At 36.1% G+C, this 14,805-nt stretch overlaps 1 long non-coding RNA gene across 1 annotated transcript in view; it reads right to left on the bottom strand.

Moving 5' to 3' along the window:
• Positions 1 to 12,325: 12,325 nt before the first annotated feature.
• The window catches only part of LOC140598935 (uncharacterized), a 116,439-nt gene continuing 113,959 nt past the window's right edge, over positions 12,326 to 14,805 (bottom strand). Inside the window, exons 5-6 of the long non-coding RNA XR_012001458.1 lie at positions 13,301 to 13,383; positions 12,326 to 13,199 (exon numbers count right to left, since the gene is read on the bottom strand). This is a non-coding gene — a long non-coding RNA (uncharacterized lncRNA). The remainder of the gene's footprint in view (positions 13,200 to 13,300; positions 13,384 to 14,805) is intronic.

Here is a 14,805-nt window from a genome sequence, read left to right as displayed (position 1 = left end):
CTCTCCAGGACCGCGCCCTGGGCCAGAGGCAGGCGCCAAACCGCGGCGCCACCCAGGGATCCCTCTGGTTTTCTTTTTCAATATTCCCCTGGCTATTCGGGGTCTTTTCTGATTCCACAAAAATCTTGAGATCATTTGTTCCACATCTCTGAAGAAAGTCCATTGTATTTTGATAGGAATTGCATTTAATGTGTAAATTGCCCTAGATAGGATTGACATTTTCACAATATTAATTCTTAAAACTATGAGCATGGAATTTCCATCTCTTTGTTTTTTCCTCAATTTCTTTCAGAAGTGTTCTGTAGCGTTTAGGGTATAGATCCTTTACCTCTTTGGTTAGGTTTATTCCTAGGTATATTATGCTTTTGGGTGCAATTGTAAATGAGAATATGAATTATAAATGGGACTGACTCCTTAATTTCTCTTTCTTCAGTTTTATTGTTAGTGTATAAAAATAATGTATAGAAATGCCTCTGATTTCTGGGCACTGATTTTGTATCCTGCCACACTGCCTAATTGCTGTATAAGTTCTAACAATTTTGGGGTGGAGTCTTTTGGGTTTTCTATGTACGGTATCATGTCATCTGAGAAGAAGGAGAGTTTGACTTCTTCTTGGCCAATTTGAATGCCTTTTATTTCTTTTTGTTGCCTGATTGCTGAGGCTAGGACTTTTAGTACTAGGTTGAATAGCAGTGGTGAGAGTGGACATCACTGTCTTGTTCCTGATCTTAGGGGAAAGGCTCCCAGTGCTTCCCCATTGAGAATGATATTTCCTGTGGGCTTTTCGTAGATGGCTTTTAAGATACTGAGGAATGTTCCCTCTATCCCTATACTCTGAAGACTTTTATTGAGGAATGGATGCTGTGTTTTGTCAAATACTTTCTCTGCATCTATTGAGAGGATCATATGGTTCTTGTTTTTCCTCTTGTTGATATGATCTATCACATTGATTTCTTTATGAGTGTTGAACCAGCCTTGCATCCTGGGGATAAATCCCACTTGGCCATGGTGAATAATCTAATTAATGTACTGTTGGATACATTAGGCTAGTATCTTTTTGAGAATTTTTGCATCTGTGTTCATCAGGGACATTGGTCTATAATTCTCCTTTTTGGTGCGGTCTTTGTCTGGTTTTGGAATTAAGGTGATGCTGGCCTCATAAAATGAATTTGGAAGTATTCAGTCCCTTTGCATCTTTTGGAACAGCTTTAGTAGAATATGTATTGTTTCTTTTTTAAACATTTGATAGAATTCCCTTGGGAAGCCATCTGGCCCCGGACTTCTGTGTCTTGGGAGGTTTTTGATGACTGTTTCAATTTCCTCCCTGATTATTGGCCTGTTCAGGTTTTCTATTTCTTCCTGTTTCATTTTTGTTAGTTTGTGGTTTTCCAGAAATGCATCCATTTCTTCTAGATTGCCTAAATTATTGGCATATAGCTGCTCATAATATGTTTTTAAAATTGTTTGTATTTCCTTGGTATTGGTTGTGAGTTCTCCTTTTTCATCATGATTTTATAAATTAGAGTCTTTTCTGATTTGTTTTTAATAAGGCTGGCTAATTGTTTATCTCTCTTATTAATTCTTTCAAAGAACCAACTCCTGGTTTTGTTGTTCTGTTCCACAGTTCTTCTGGTCTCTATTTCATTGAGTTCTGCTCGAATCTTTATTAGCTCTTTCCTTCTGCTCGGTGTAGGTTTTATTTGCTGTTCTTTCTCCAGTTCCTTTAGGTGCGAGGTTAGTTTTTTCCAATTTGTTGAGAGATGCTTGTATTGCGATGTAATTCCCTCTTAGGACTGTTTTTGCTGTATCCCAAAGATTTTGAATGGTTGTATCTTCATTTTCATTAATTTCCATGAATCTTTTTAATTCTTCTCTAATTTCCTGATTGACGCTTTCATCTTTTAGGAGGATGGTCTTTAACATCCACGTGTTTGAGTTTCTTTCAAATTTCTTCTTGTGATTGAGTTCTAGTTTCAAAGCATTATGGTCTGAAAATATGCAGGGGACAATACCAGTCTTTTGGTATCAGTTAAGACCTGATTTGTGACTCAGTATGTGGTCTATTCTGGAGAAAGTTCTATGTGCACTTGAGAAGAATATGTATTCAGTTGTGTTTGAATGTAAAGTTCTGTAAATATCTGTGAAATACATCTGGTCGAGTGTATCATTTCAAGCTCTTATTTCTTTGGAGATGTTGTGCTTAGAATATTTGTCATTTGCAGAGAGTGCCGTGTTGAAGTCTCCCAGTATTAATGTATTATTATTTAAGTATGTCTTTACTCTGGTTTTTAATTGATTGATATACTCCCAGCTCCCACATTTGGGGCATAAATATTCTGATTGTTAGGTTTTCTTGTTGGATAGACGCTTTAAGCATGATATAGTGCCCCTCTTCATCTCTTACAACAGTCTTTGGGGGTATACTTTATCTGATATGAGGATTGCTACCCCTACTTTCTTTTGAGGACCATTTGAATGGTAAATAATTCCCCAACCTTTTATTTTCAGGCTGTAGGTGTCCTTAGGTTTAAAATGAGTCTCTTGTAGACAGCAAATAGATGGGTCTTATTTATGCAGTCTGAAACTCTGCATCTTTTGATGGTATCATTAAGCCCATTCATGTTCAGAGTTACTATTGAAAGATGAATTTAGTGTCATCATAATATCTGTTCAGTCTCTGTTTTGTGGATTATTTCTTTGGACTTCCTCTTTCCCTTACAGAGTCCCCCTTAATATTTTTTGCAGAGCTGGTTTGGAGGTCACATATTCTTTCAGTTTCTGCCTTTTTTGGAAGCTCTTTATCTCTCTTTATATTCTGAATGAGAGCCTTGCTGGATAAAGTATTCTTGGCTGCATGTTCTTCTCATTTAGGACCTTGAATATATCCTGCCAGCCCTTTCTGGCCTGCCAGGTTTCTGTGGAGAAGTCTGCTGTTAATCTAACATTTCTCTCCATATAAGTTAGGGATCTCTTGTCTATTGCTGCTTTAAGGATTTTCTCTTTATCTTTGGAATTTGCAAGTTTCACTATTAAATGTCGAGGTGTTGAATGGTTTTTCTTGATTTTAGGGGCTGCCCAGAACTGCATTCTCTGTGCCTGAAGCCTATGTGACTTCTTGTTATTTCTAATAATAATAATGATAATAATAGTGATAATAGAAGTCTTTGTGGGTTAAATTTAGTGTAAATTTTTCAGTACAAATTTCCTATTAAAAAGGACATTTTCTATTAGACAGAAATTTATCCTTGGAAACATAAGGGTGTTAGTTATTCACATGCAATAGGATTACAAAGGGTTGACAAGCCTTGTATAATGGTATCCATGTTGGGAGCACCTTGGGGACTAGTGTACCAGGGGTTAGTTTTCAACATGTCCTAAAACCTCTAACAGGAATGTAGGTCTACCAAGGTAAGAGAGAGTATAAATGAACAATGAAGAGCACTTGGTCAACCTCAGAGTAAAATGATTATTTTAAATATAGGAAAATAAAAGCTGCTTAATTTCTTTCTCTCCTGCGTCTCCATTGGACAGCAGTATTAAAAATTGACAACTGAATTTGCTGTAAGATATTATGAGCATAAAACAGCACTCTTTTCTTTATCTACACAATAAAAATAACACAAATAGATTTAAAAAATTATAGGTTTTATTGCCACCCTGGAGGATGGAATAGAGAGATGGGGAAGATACTGCATCCCAAACTATTCGAGTATTATGCATAAGGAGTGTTAAAAATACCACCCAGAAAACTCTGGAAAAGAGAAGAGGGAAATAATCTATTGTATTGGTAGGGAAAAGATAGGAGCACACATGAAACACTTTCTAGAAAATTAATATGCTGATAATGAGCAATTAGAAAATAAATGAATTATTTAAACTTTTTTCCATGATAATAGAGTCAGATGAACTGTTTCTCACTTGCTACTACAGCATGAACTACTCAAGGAAATTCAAAGTTCATTAACAGAGTTATACTTTCTACCTCATAATGACTACATGAAATCAGAGGCACTGATGGAATTACGGCTTTTGATAGAGTTATGATAGAAGCAAAATATTATTATGGCACTTGCAGTATTCAGAAGGACGCTAGAAATGTGACTGTCATAGAATCATAACTCAGTGGATGAAACAGGAAAGGAAAACAGAATGCTTCAAGAGAAGTATAGTGAGAGTTCTTGTTTTTGAAATTTCTCTCAAAACTAGTTATTTTCAATTAGCCCCACAATTAGTTTCACCTGAAAAGTGGATCTTCCCCACCCCTCTCTCTCTCTGGAAAACACACATATATGTATGTATTTGAAAATTCAACAATAATATATGATCATATATATATATACATATACTTAAAATCAATATTTTCATAGATATACATAATTTTCACATATCTGGAATTAACTAGGAAGAAAGCTAAGATGGTGATATAATAGCAGGACCCTAGGCTCCTCTTATCCCTCAAACACAGCTAGATAACTATCAAATTATTCTAAATACTCAGGAAATCAACCAGAGAACTAAGAGAACAAACTCCATAATTAGAGAGAAAAAAGACACCATTTAGAGGAAGATAGGAAGTGTGGTATGTAGTTTGGGGGAGAAAGCAATCATAGGTGCTATGGAGGGCAGGGACCCCTGTTGCAGAGAAGGGTGAGAAAGGCGGCCTGGAGAATCAGAGGGGTTGAATGTCATGAGTTTTTGCAACCAGCAGGGCTCAAAGACAGGAGTTTTAGAGGTCCCTGGGCTTTGTTGGGATAGAGACTTAAAGATACTTCCCTGGGCTTTGTTGGGATAGAGACTTAAAGATACTGCCAGGCTCCTTAAGAAGAGACAGGCAAACAACCTCAGGGGTAGACTGTGCAACCTGAAGATTCTTAAGGGGCACAGAGAGAGACTGTTTGTACTTTTTGGAGTTTATCTGTGAGAGGTGCCATTGCCTCTCTGGGGACAAAAGCATCAAAGGGTGCCATTTCCCTACCTTCCTTTCCTCCCAGCATTGGCACAGAGACACCTGCTGAGGGTGGTTAACCCGGACATTGGCTGTTTAGCTGGCTTGTTCCAAATCTCCTGCACTCTGGTGCAACTGCCCTTCAGAATCAAACCTGCATCCATCCCAGTGCAGTGAGACCATTTCCAGAAGAGCAGTGCAGATCCCTGATGTACTAGGTCCCAGAAGTTTGGAATTTTAAAAGTCAGCAAGCCTGGCTAGGATAGAGCCCAAGGGGTGCTTCACTGCCCCAAGCAGGCAAGAAACAATGTGAAATTAGTGATCTGAAAACAACTTGTGATGCATGAGGGGAATTATTCACTCCTCTGAAAGTGCTTCCATGAGGGCAACAAGCATGGACTCCCCTTGCTGGGACAAAGTTGTAGGCTGGTGCCACTCCCCTCCTCTATCCCTCAGCATAATCCAAATGCAGTAAACAGCATAGCACCAACACTAGCTGCTTAGCCTGCTTATTCCAAATCGAAAACCCTGAGCACTGCTGAAACTGCTTTTCTCAGACAAATGTGCCTAAGAACCAGCACAAATCCCCAGAAGCACCATGTCTACTGACCACAGAGTTCTGCAAAGCTTCAGTTCTAGTGGAAATAGGATCAGATCTCTTTTAGCAAGCAGTTCAGAGCACACCCAGTTGGTGCTGTTGTTGTTGTTGTTGTTTAATTTTATATTTATTTATTCATGAGAAACACAGAAAGAAGCAGACATAGGCAGAAGGAGAAGCAGGCTCTCTGTGGGGAGTCTGATGTGGGACTCAACCCAGGACCCTGGGATCACACCATGAGCCAAAGGCAGATGCTCAACTGCTGAGGCACCCAGGTGTCCCTAGAGCACACCTAGTTAAAACTCACCACATTCTGGCTGAGGTCCCAACACTCCCTTACATAGGCAAGGAGAAACTCTGAAGGGAACAGACCTAAGGGATAAAGCAGCACATGATAGCAGGGTGTATGCAGCACACACCAGAGACACTTCCTGAAATGCCAGACCCTTGGCATACTATGACCTCTTCTCATAAAATCATACTTTCAGGAACAAGAGACAAAACAGGCTTTCCTAACACAGAAGAATACAGAGACCTAGATGAAATGAGAAAATAGTGGAATTCATCCCAAAAGAAAGAAGAGGTCACATCCAGGAATCTAATAGAAACAGATATAATATGCCTAATCCAGAATTTAAGGCAACAATCATAAGAATACTAGCTGGGCTTGAAAAAAAGCATAGAAGACATCAGGGATACCCATACCACAAAGATAAAAGAGCTTAAAACCAAGCAAGCCAAAATGATAAATGCGATAACTGAGATTTGGAATTCACTGGATGTAATGGCCACAAGGCTGGAAAAAAACAGAGGAATGAATAAATGATATAGAAGGCAGAATTATGGAAAATAATGAAGCTAAGCAAAGAGGGAAAGTAAAATCTTGGATCATTTACATTTAAGGGAACACAGTTACTCCATCAAATGTAATAACATTGGTCTATTAGGAGTCCCAGGGGAATAAAAGAGAAAGAGAAGGGGGAAGAAGTTTCATCTGAGGAAGACAGCTGAAAATATCCTTAATCTGGAGAAGGAAACAGATATTTAAATCCAGGAGGCATGCAGAACTCCTGTCAAAATCAACAAAAGCAGGCTAACACCAAGACATACTGCAGTTAAACTTGCAAAATATAGTGATAAAGAAAAAAATCCTAAAAGCAAAAGAAGTCGCTACCTTAAAAGAGAAGACAAATAAGGTTAGCAGCAGATATATCCACTGAAGCTTGGCAGGCTAGAAGAGAGTGGCATGATATATTCAATGTGCTGAATGGGAAAAATCTGCAGCCAAGTATACTCTCTACAGCAGGGCTATTGTTCAGAATCAAAGGAGAGACAGAGTTTCCAGACAAACAAAAACTAAAGGAGATAGTGATCACTAAACCAGCCCTACAAGAAATATTAAAGGGGATTATTTGAGTGGAAAGGAAAGACCAAAAAAGACAAAGACTAGAGAGTAACAGAGAAACTGTTTTTAGAAAACAATGACTAAACAAGTAATAAAATGCCACTAAATTCACATTTATCAATAACTACTCTGAATGTAAATAGACTAAATGCTCTAATCAAAAGACATAGGGTGTCAGAATGGGAAAAAAAAACAGAAAAAAAGAAAAATAAAAACAAAAGCAAGACTCATGTATACGCTCCCTACAAGAGACTTATTCTAGATCTAAACACACCTGCATATTGAAAGTGAAAGGATGGAGAAAACTTAACATCAAAATGGACATCAAAAGAAAGCTGGAGTAGCAATACATTTATCAGAAAAACTAGATTTTAACCCAAAGACTGTAATAAGAGATGGAGAAGGACACTGTATCATAATAAAGGAGACTATACAACAAAAGATCTAACAACTGTAAATATTTATGCTCCCAACTTGGAAGCACCCCGAAGTATAAAACAATAACAGACATAAAGGAACACATTGTTAATAATACAATAATAGTAGGGGACTTTAACATCCCACTTACACCAATGGACAGATTATCTAAGCAGAAAATCCAAAAGGAAACAATAGCCTCGAATGACACACTGGAGTGGATGGACTTAACATATATATTCAGAATATTTATCCTAAAGCAGCAGAATACACAATCTTTTTGAGCACACATGGGACGTTCTTCAGAATAGATCACATACTAGGTCACAAATCAGGCATCAAGTACAAAAAGATGGAAGTCATACTATGCATCTTTTCTTATCACATGCTATGAAACTTGAAGTCAACCACTAGAGAAAATTTGGGAAGACTACAAATACATGGAGATTAAAGAACATTCTACTAAAGAATGAATGAGTCAACCAGAAAATCACAGAAGAAATGAAAAAATACAAGGAAACAAATGAAAACTAAAACATGATGGTTCAAAACCTTTGGGATGCAGCAAAAGTGTTCATTAAGAGGGAAGTATAGAGCAATACAGGCCTACCTCAAGAAGCAAGAAAAATCTCAATACATAACCTAAACTTACACTTAATGGAGATAGAAAAGAACAACAAATGAAACCTAAAGCCAGCAGAAATAGGGAAATAAAAAAGATTAGAGCATAAATAAATGAAAGAGAAACAAAGAGAAACCAGTGGAACAGATCAATGAAACCAGGAGTTCGTTCTTTGAAAATAAATAAATGAATGAAACTAATAAACCCCTAGCGAGATTTATCAAAAAGAAAAGAGAAAGAATCTAAATGAAAAAAAAATCAGAGAGGAGAAATCACAACTAATATCACAGAAGTATAAACAATTGTTAGAATATCATAAAAAAATTGCATTCCACCAAATCAGAAGATCTGGAAGAAATGGATAAATTTCTAAAAACATATAAACTACCAAGACTGAAACAGGAAGAAAAAGAAAATGCACAAATCGATAACCAGCAAAGGAATTGAATCAGTCATCAAAAATCTCCCAACAAACAAAAGTTCAGGGCCAGATAGCTTCACAGGGGATTTCTTGCAAACATTTAAAGAAGAATTAATACCTATTCTTCTCAAACTGCCCCCCCCAAAATGGAAATGGATGGAAACTACAAACTCAAATGAGGCCAGCATTACCCTGAAACTAAATTCAGATAAAAAGACACTACAAAAAAAGAGAACTACAGCAATATTCTTGATGAACATGGATGAAAAATTCTCAACAAAACACTAGCAAATCAAATCCAACAGTACATTAAACAAATCATTCACTACAATAAAGTGGGATTTATTCCTGGGTTGCAAAGGTGGTTCAGTATTCACAAATCAATCATTGTGATACACTACATTAATAAAAGAAAGGATAAGAATCCTATCCTTTCCATAGATGCAGAAAATTCAGTTGACAAAGTACAACATTCATTCATGATAAAAACTGACAACAAAGTAGGAATAGAGGGAACACACCTCATCTTAATAAAGGACATGTATAAAAAACCCACAGCAAATACTATCCTTAATGAGGAAAAACTGAGAGCCTTTCCTCTGTGATCAGGAATAAGACAGGAATGTCCACTCACACCACTGTGGTGTGAAGACAAAAAAGGACAAACCAGAAAACAGACTGTTAACTATAGAAAACACGGCAAGGTTACTAGAGGGGAAGTGGTAAGGAGGTTTGCTTAAATGGGTGATGGGTGTTATAGGGGCATTAGTAGTGATGAGCACTGGTTATTTTATATACAAGTGATGAATCAATAAATTCTACACTTGAAACTAATATTACATAGTATGTTAACTAAGTGGAATTTAAATAAAAATTTGAAAAGAAGAAATATAAATAAATAAGCCGATAGATAGATAGATAGATAGATAGATAGATAGATAGATAGATGATAGATAGAAGATGATAGATGATAGATAGATAGATAGATAGATAGATAGATAGATAGATAGATGATAGATAGATAGATGATAGATAGGTGATAGATAAAGAAATATTTGATACAGGTAACAAAGAGAGATAATAGGCTTAAAGTTCATCCTTAGGCAAAATAAAGGACTTGAGGACTATCTTCTGCTGTGGGGCACAGGGTACAAAGAGGTAATTAAAAATGTTCTTCTCAGCCCCCCTCTATTACATTAAGGTATAAACCCGGGTAACATAAGACCTATAGTCACATTCTAGTTTTAAGGTGGGGAGCAGGGAAAGACTCCTGATATACTTGGCATTTTCCCCCTTATTAATTCAAACTCAAACCCCTTTATTAATTCAAATTGATAAAAATTCAAGGTGAATACTGAGGTATCCTATTTTCTGCAGAAGTGTTAATTTCTCAAGAACAACAGGTTCTTTTGTTCCTCAGATAATAGTATATATGATGTTCCAGGTGAAGGAAGGTCCTACTAATAAACTTTATTTCTTGAGAAGTCACCAAGGGATGGAACCCAGAACATAAGAATAAATACTAGATTTGGAAAAGAGGAAAGATCCTCATCTATGAAGGTTTAAAGAAGAAAGATGTGAGTAGGTTGTGGATGGGGTTAAGTATGTAGCTGCTACTTAAATGAGCTAAAATGGTTTTTATATATTTGCCCCTAGATTGGTCATTTCTTCCCAGAAGACTGAGAACTATTATCTCAAAAGCCTGCTGGTACTAAATCAAAATTTTTATACATCCAATTGTTTTAAATATAGCCCAACTAAGATTTTTTAGCCATCTCTACTCTGCCTGTTTTGCCCACACTCTAAACTTACACCTACTATCTGCTTACTAATGGATAATATAAAATCTGAATCGATTTGCTAATGGATAATATAAAATCCGAATCCATAGAGACCTCAAGCTGTTGCTGCCATTCTGATCTCCCACCCAGAAACGTTCTGTCGTATTGCTAAGGAACATCACCTAGACATGCAACTCCCTTACCAATTCCTCTCTCCCTTTCTGGATGGTGTCTCCCATGTCTCCATAACCTCTGGAAGGTCTCATGCTGTGAAAGACTTCCTTACATCCTCAAATGTCAGAGTCTCATAAACCAACCTTGTGTGTGCTACGTAAATTCTTGGTCATATCTTTTTCAAAAATGTTCAGCTGGGGATCCCTGGGTGGCACAGTGGTTTAGCGCCTGCCTTTGGCCCAGGGCACAATCCTGGAGACCCGGGATCGAATCCCACGTCGGGCTCCCGGTGCATGGAGCCTGCTTCTCCCTCTGCCTATGTCTCTGCCTCTCTCTCTCTCTCCCTTCTCTCTCTCTGTGACTATCATAAAAAAAAAAAAAAAAGTTCAGCCCCCAAATTCCTCAAACCCCCTCTAGTGGACAACCAACGTAAGGGAGTATCCATTATACCTGCATTTATCTCTATTTCACAGAAACAAGTACATTTGCAGAAAGATAGAAACAAAAGTGCCTGAGAAGGGTGATAAAAGATTTAGAATAGTTTGGCTCTGGTGAATGAGATGAGAGGGTGCTAATCACAGGTATTTTGAAGACTGATCAACTGATAATGGAAACAAGGAATTTGTTATAGCACAATCCAGTTTTGTTCTTTTGTTTTTATTTTGTTTTGTTTTTTTCCCTCTTCTGTTCTCCAGCACTCTTAGTGGCAAATAAAAGACAGAAGTTTGTTGATTAAAAAAAAGAGGATTAACTAGCTCATGTTTTCTCAGCATTTGCTTAAGCTATAATTTAAATAAAATTATATATCAGAAGCACCCCTTCCCAATAAATATTGAAGTGTGTTGTGTTTATTTATGTTTAAAAGATCATACAATATGTAGAAATGTATTATTATTGAGGCAAAATTAAGAAAATCTCGATTATTATTTATAATGCAATGTTATTTAATTAGCCTGTCAGATGATGGTTATAAATATATAATTATCTACAAAGCTATTACAATCTAAATTCTTTTACACATAATTAGAAGAAAAAACATGAAAGTTGCACTCTGAACAAACTTCTCTATTAAAAAAGAATTATTTACATGTCTCTGGTGGTTATAAAAGCACAGTACAAGTAACAGCTACTCAGCTTCTAGAGAAAGTAAGTCAAAGGCATAAATTTCAATTATATTCAGATAGAATATAGTTAGGTATTAGATGATTTTAAATGTTGCAAGGGGCTTTCATTATAAAGAATTTTGTAAATACTGTGAATTCAAGTTAGGTTCACCTCTACCTTAAAGTAGAAATTTAAATCAAATGAATTCCCGGTACTCTGATCTTCAAACTGTGTGCTAGAACCCAAATTGTAAAAACAAAACATTTAAGCTTTGTGGCACTGATGCTACTTAAATAATGCAACATGAGGAGCACATTTGACTCCTACATTCTAGAGAGCAAGTCATGCAGTTCAGTCCAAATCCAAAGGCCTGAGAATCAGAGGAATTGACAGTACCATTCTCAGTTCTAGGTCAGGAGAAGACTAATGTCCTGGATCCATAGGCAGGCCACAAGGCCAAATTCTCCCTTCCCCTTCCTATTTGTTCTACTCATGTCCTCAATAAATTGGATGATGCCTACTTACACTGGGGAAAACCATCCATTTCACCCAGTGCAGTCCACTTATTCAAATGCTAATCTATTCCAGAAATATCCTCAGAGGCACACCAAAAATAATGTTTAACCAGATACCTGAACATCTCATGGCTCAGTCAAGTTGACACATTAAATTAACCATCACAGTCATGGTGACATGTCCCCAAACCATTCTTCCTAATATTTAATTTTTCCCATGCTTTATAAATTGTAGATACAAGTATAAACTGTCTATACTATAACTTAAGCCATTTTTTCTCCTGCTAAATTCTAACCTGTAAGTTAAGTGATCACCATAAGTGATTATACACAAGATACTTACCATCTTCTGCATAATCTTCATACACTCAAAGACCAGTCTGTCTCTTATGACTTTTCTTGTTATGTAACAGAAGAGAATTTGGCAAAGCTATTACCTGTAGTAATATGGAAATAGGAAATATACTTAAGGAACTCAATGATCTAGCTAGAAATATTTTTTTAGAAATATTTTAATAGAGAAAATTAAAAAGATGATTTGGTCTCATCAATGAGAAGAATCTGAAAAGAGATAAAATCTCATGATAAATCTGAGATGAGAAAGCTGAAGAATGAACTGTCGAGTATAAAGGAATTAAAACATGGTAAGTTTAAAATAAGCCTTTCTTAGTTTTATTTTTCTTAGTTTCTCAACTGATACCTATTATCAAATGCCAAACATGTAATTAAAGACAGCTTCAGAAGACTTTGCCCTAGTATCGAGTCTTCCCAGAGGGCTTCTCAGATGTGGAACTGAAGAAAGCATTCTTGCTATATCTTTTTTTGTAATTTTGCCCCAAATAATCTAAATTATGAGGTGAAGTTTTAATTTAAAAACATTAATGAAAAAAATTAATGTTTTAATGAAAACATTGGTGCTTCTCAAAGTTTTATATATATATATTTCCCTGGTGATATTATTAAAATCCAGATTCTGATTTGGTAGAACCAGGCTGTGACCTAAGATTCTAATCTTTTGTCCTCTGATGATGGAAGTGCTGTTGTTCAACCCTAAAACATGTTGTAATAAGAATTACACATTTCTCACCCAGATTCATCTAAGAGAATTAAACCATAAAGAAAAGGATATGTGTGGCCTTCTTCTCAATTCTCCCAAGGTAGGCACATAGTTAGCATTATCTTAGATGTCTAGGCAATATGCTTCAATTCATGTGTGTCTGATGAAGAAACAGAGATGACAAAATTGATTAGGTCCCATAGGGTCAGACTAAATGAGAGTTGGAGTTGAAATGTTATGTTCACTTTGGATCTGTCTTACCTTCCTGATATAAATAATTTTTTTCTTATGAATATATTCTAGAGTATCACTTCCATGTGGTGGTGGTGCCAAGTTTTGGATATCTATAAAATAAAGGGAAAATTAGAGGAAATGAGCTTTCTTTATCACCTTATAATTCTTCAAGGGATTCCTGGTACCCCAAAGACATAAAATTTATCAGTATTTCTTGGCAATTGCCAGCTAAAATATCTTCTTTACGTCTTCTCTGTCTCTCTTAGCACATCATTTGACCTGTCTTAAAAGTTTAATCTATTCTACTTAAAGGTAAGGGTAGAATCTCTAGAAATAAACTAGTTCTAAGTGGTACTGAGAGCACTGTTTAGAATCATGGAATTTGCAGTTAAAAATGAAGAGTCTAAATAAGACTCTGTGTAATAAAAATAAAGAAACACAGAGAGAGAAATCTATCATATAGGTGGCATGGGGTTGCAAGATTGTCCAGTTAGCTATGGAAATAATTTTCAAAAAGAGGCAATCAGTAGTCTGGATCATCTTCATTTGGTTATAATGTTACGGCATTCTCTTTAAAGAGTTACTCTGATGAAACATTTTGCATTTCTTTTTACTGCCTTGCTTTCCCTGAAGATTTGACTCTAAGTAGAAAGAACTACACTTAAAACATAAATGGGCTCCTGCAGTCACATTTGCTGAATTTATTTTTAAAATTTGCCGGTTAAATATATAATAGATCAAAAGGAATCCTTGTGCTTTCTTATCGCATTGCGCTGAGATACCAAAAGGGATAAGAAATGTTATATATTGAGGTTGTTCTGTAATGCATATTTTGTAATCTGATATGCTGCATAGACCAAAAGGAAGTAATGTTGTACATAGCTAATACTCTAAGAAACCAATGAAAAAGTTAACACATTATTGGAATTCAATTAATAGACACCCCATAGCTTCTGCATTAAAATACTATGGGAAGTAACTTAATTCATTTTATAAATAACTAGATTTACATAGAATATTTTGAAAAGAGGGGCACCTGGCTGGCTCATGTAGTTAAGCATCTGCCTTGGGGTCAGGTCATGCTCCCAGGGTCCTGGGATCAAGCCCCTCACTGGGCTTCCTGCTCGGTGGGGAGTCTGCTTCTTTCTCTCCCCCTACCCCCCCCCCTTGCTTGTGCTCTCTCTTACTGTCAAATAAATAAATAAAATCTTTAAAAAAAGCTAATCTTTTGAAAAGAAAATGCAGCAGAGGATAATTATCAACTACATAGTATTTCCAATAAAACACTGGAGGTAATTTTTCTTATAAATATAACTCTTTGGCCAATTTAACCCAAATGATATAATTTTACTTTTTGTCTTTGAAACAGATGAGTGGACATTTCAAATTGTTAAGGTAAAATAAAAATAAAGAAGAATAAAGTATATAGTTCCTCATGAATCAACTAATACATATAAATATCTTAATAAAAGTACATTGCATTTTACTATTTAATACATTGGTTTTTATTCACTAATTTTATTCACTTATGG

The sequence above is a fragment of the Vulpes vulpes genome, chromosome 5, assembly GCF_048418805.1.
Source record: "Vulpes vulpes isolate BD-2025 chromosome 5, VulVul3, whole genome shotgun sequence".
In the NCBI taxonomy this organism is placed as follows: domain Eukaryota; kingdom Metazoa; phylum Chordata; class Mammalia; order Carnivora; family Canidae; genus Vulpes; species Vulpes vulpes.
Note: the sequence above shows the minus strand (reverse complement) of the source record. Positions and strands in the feature narration are given on the sequence as shown.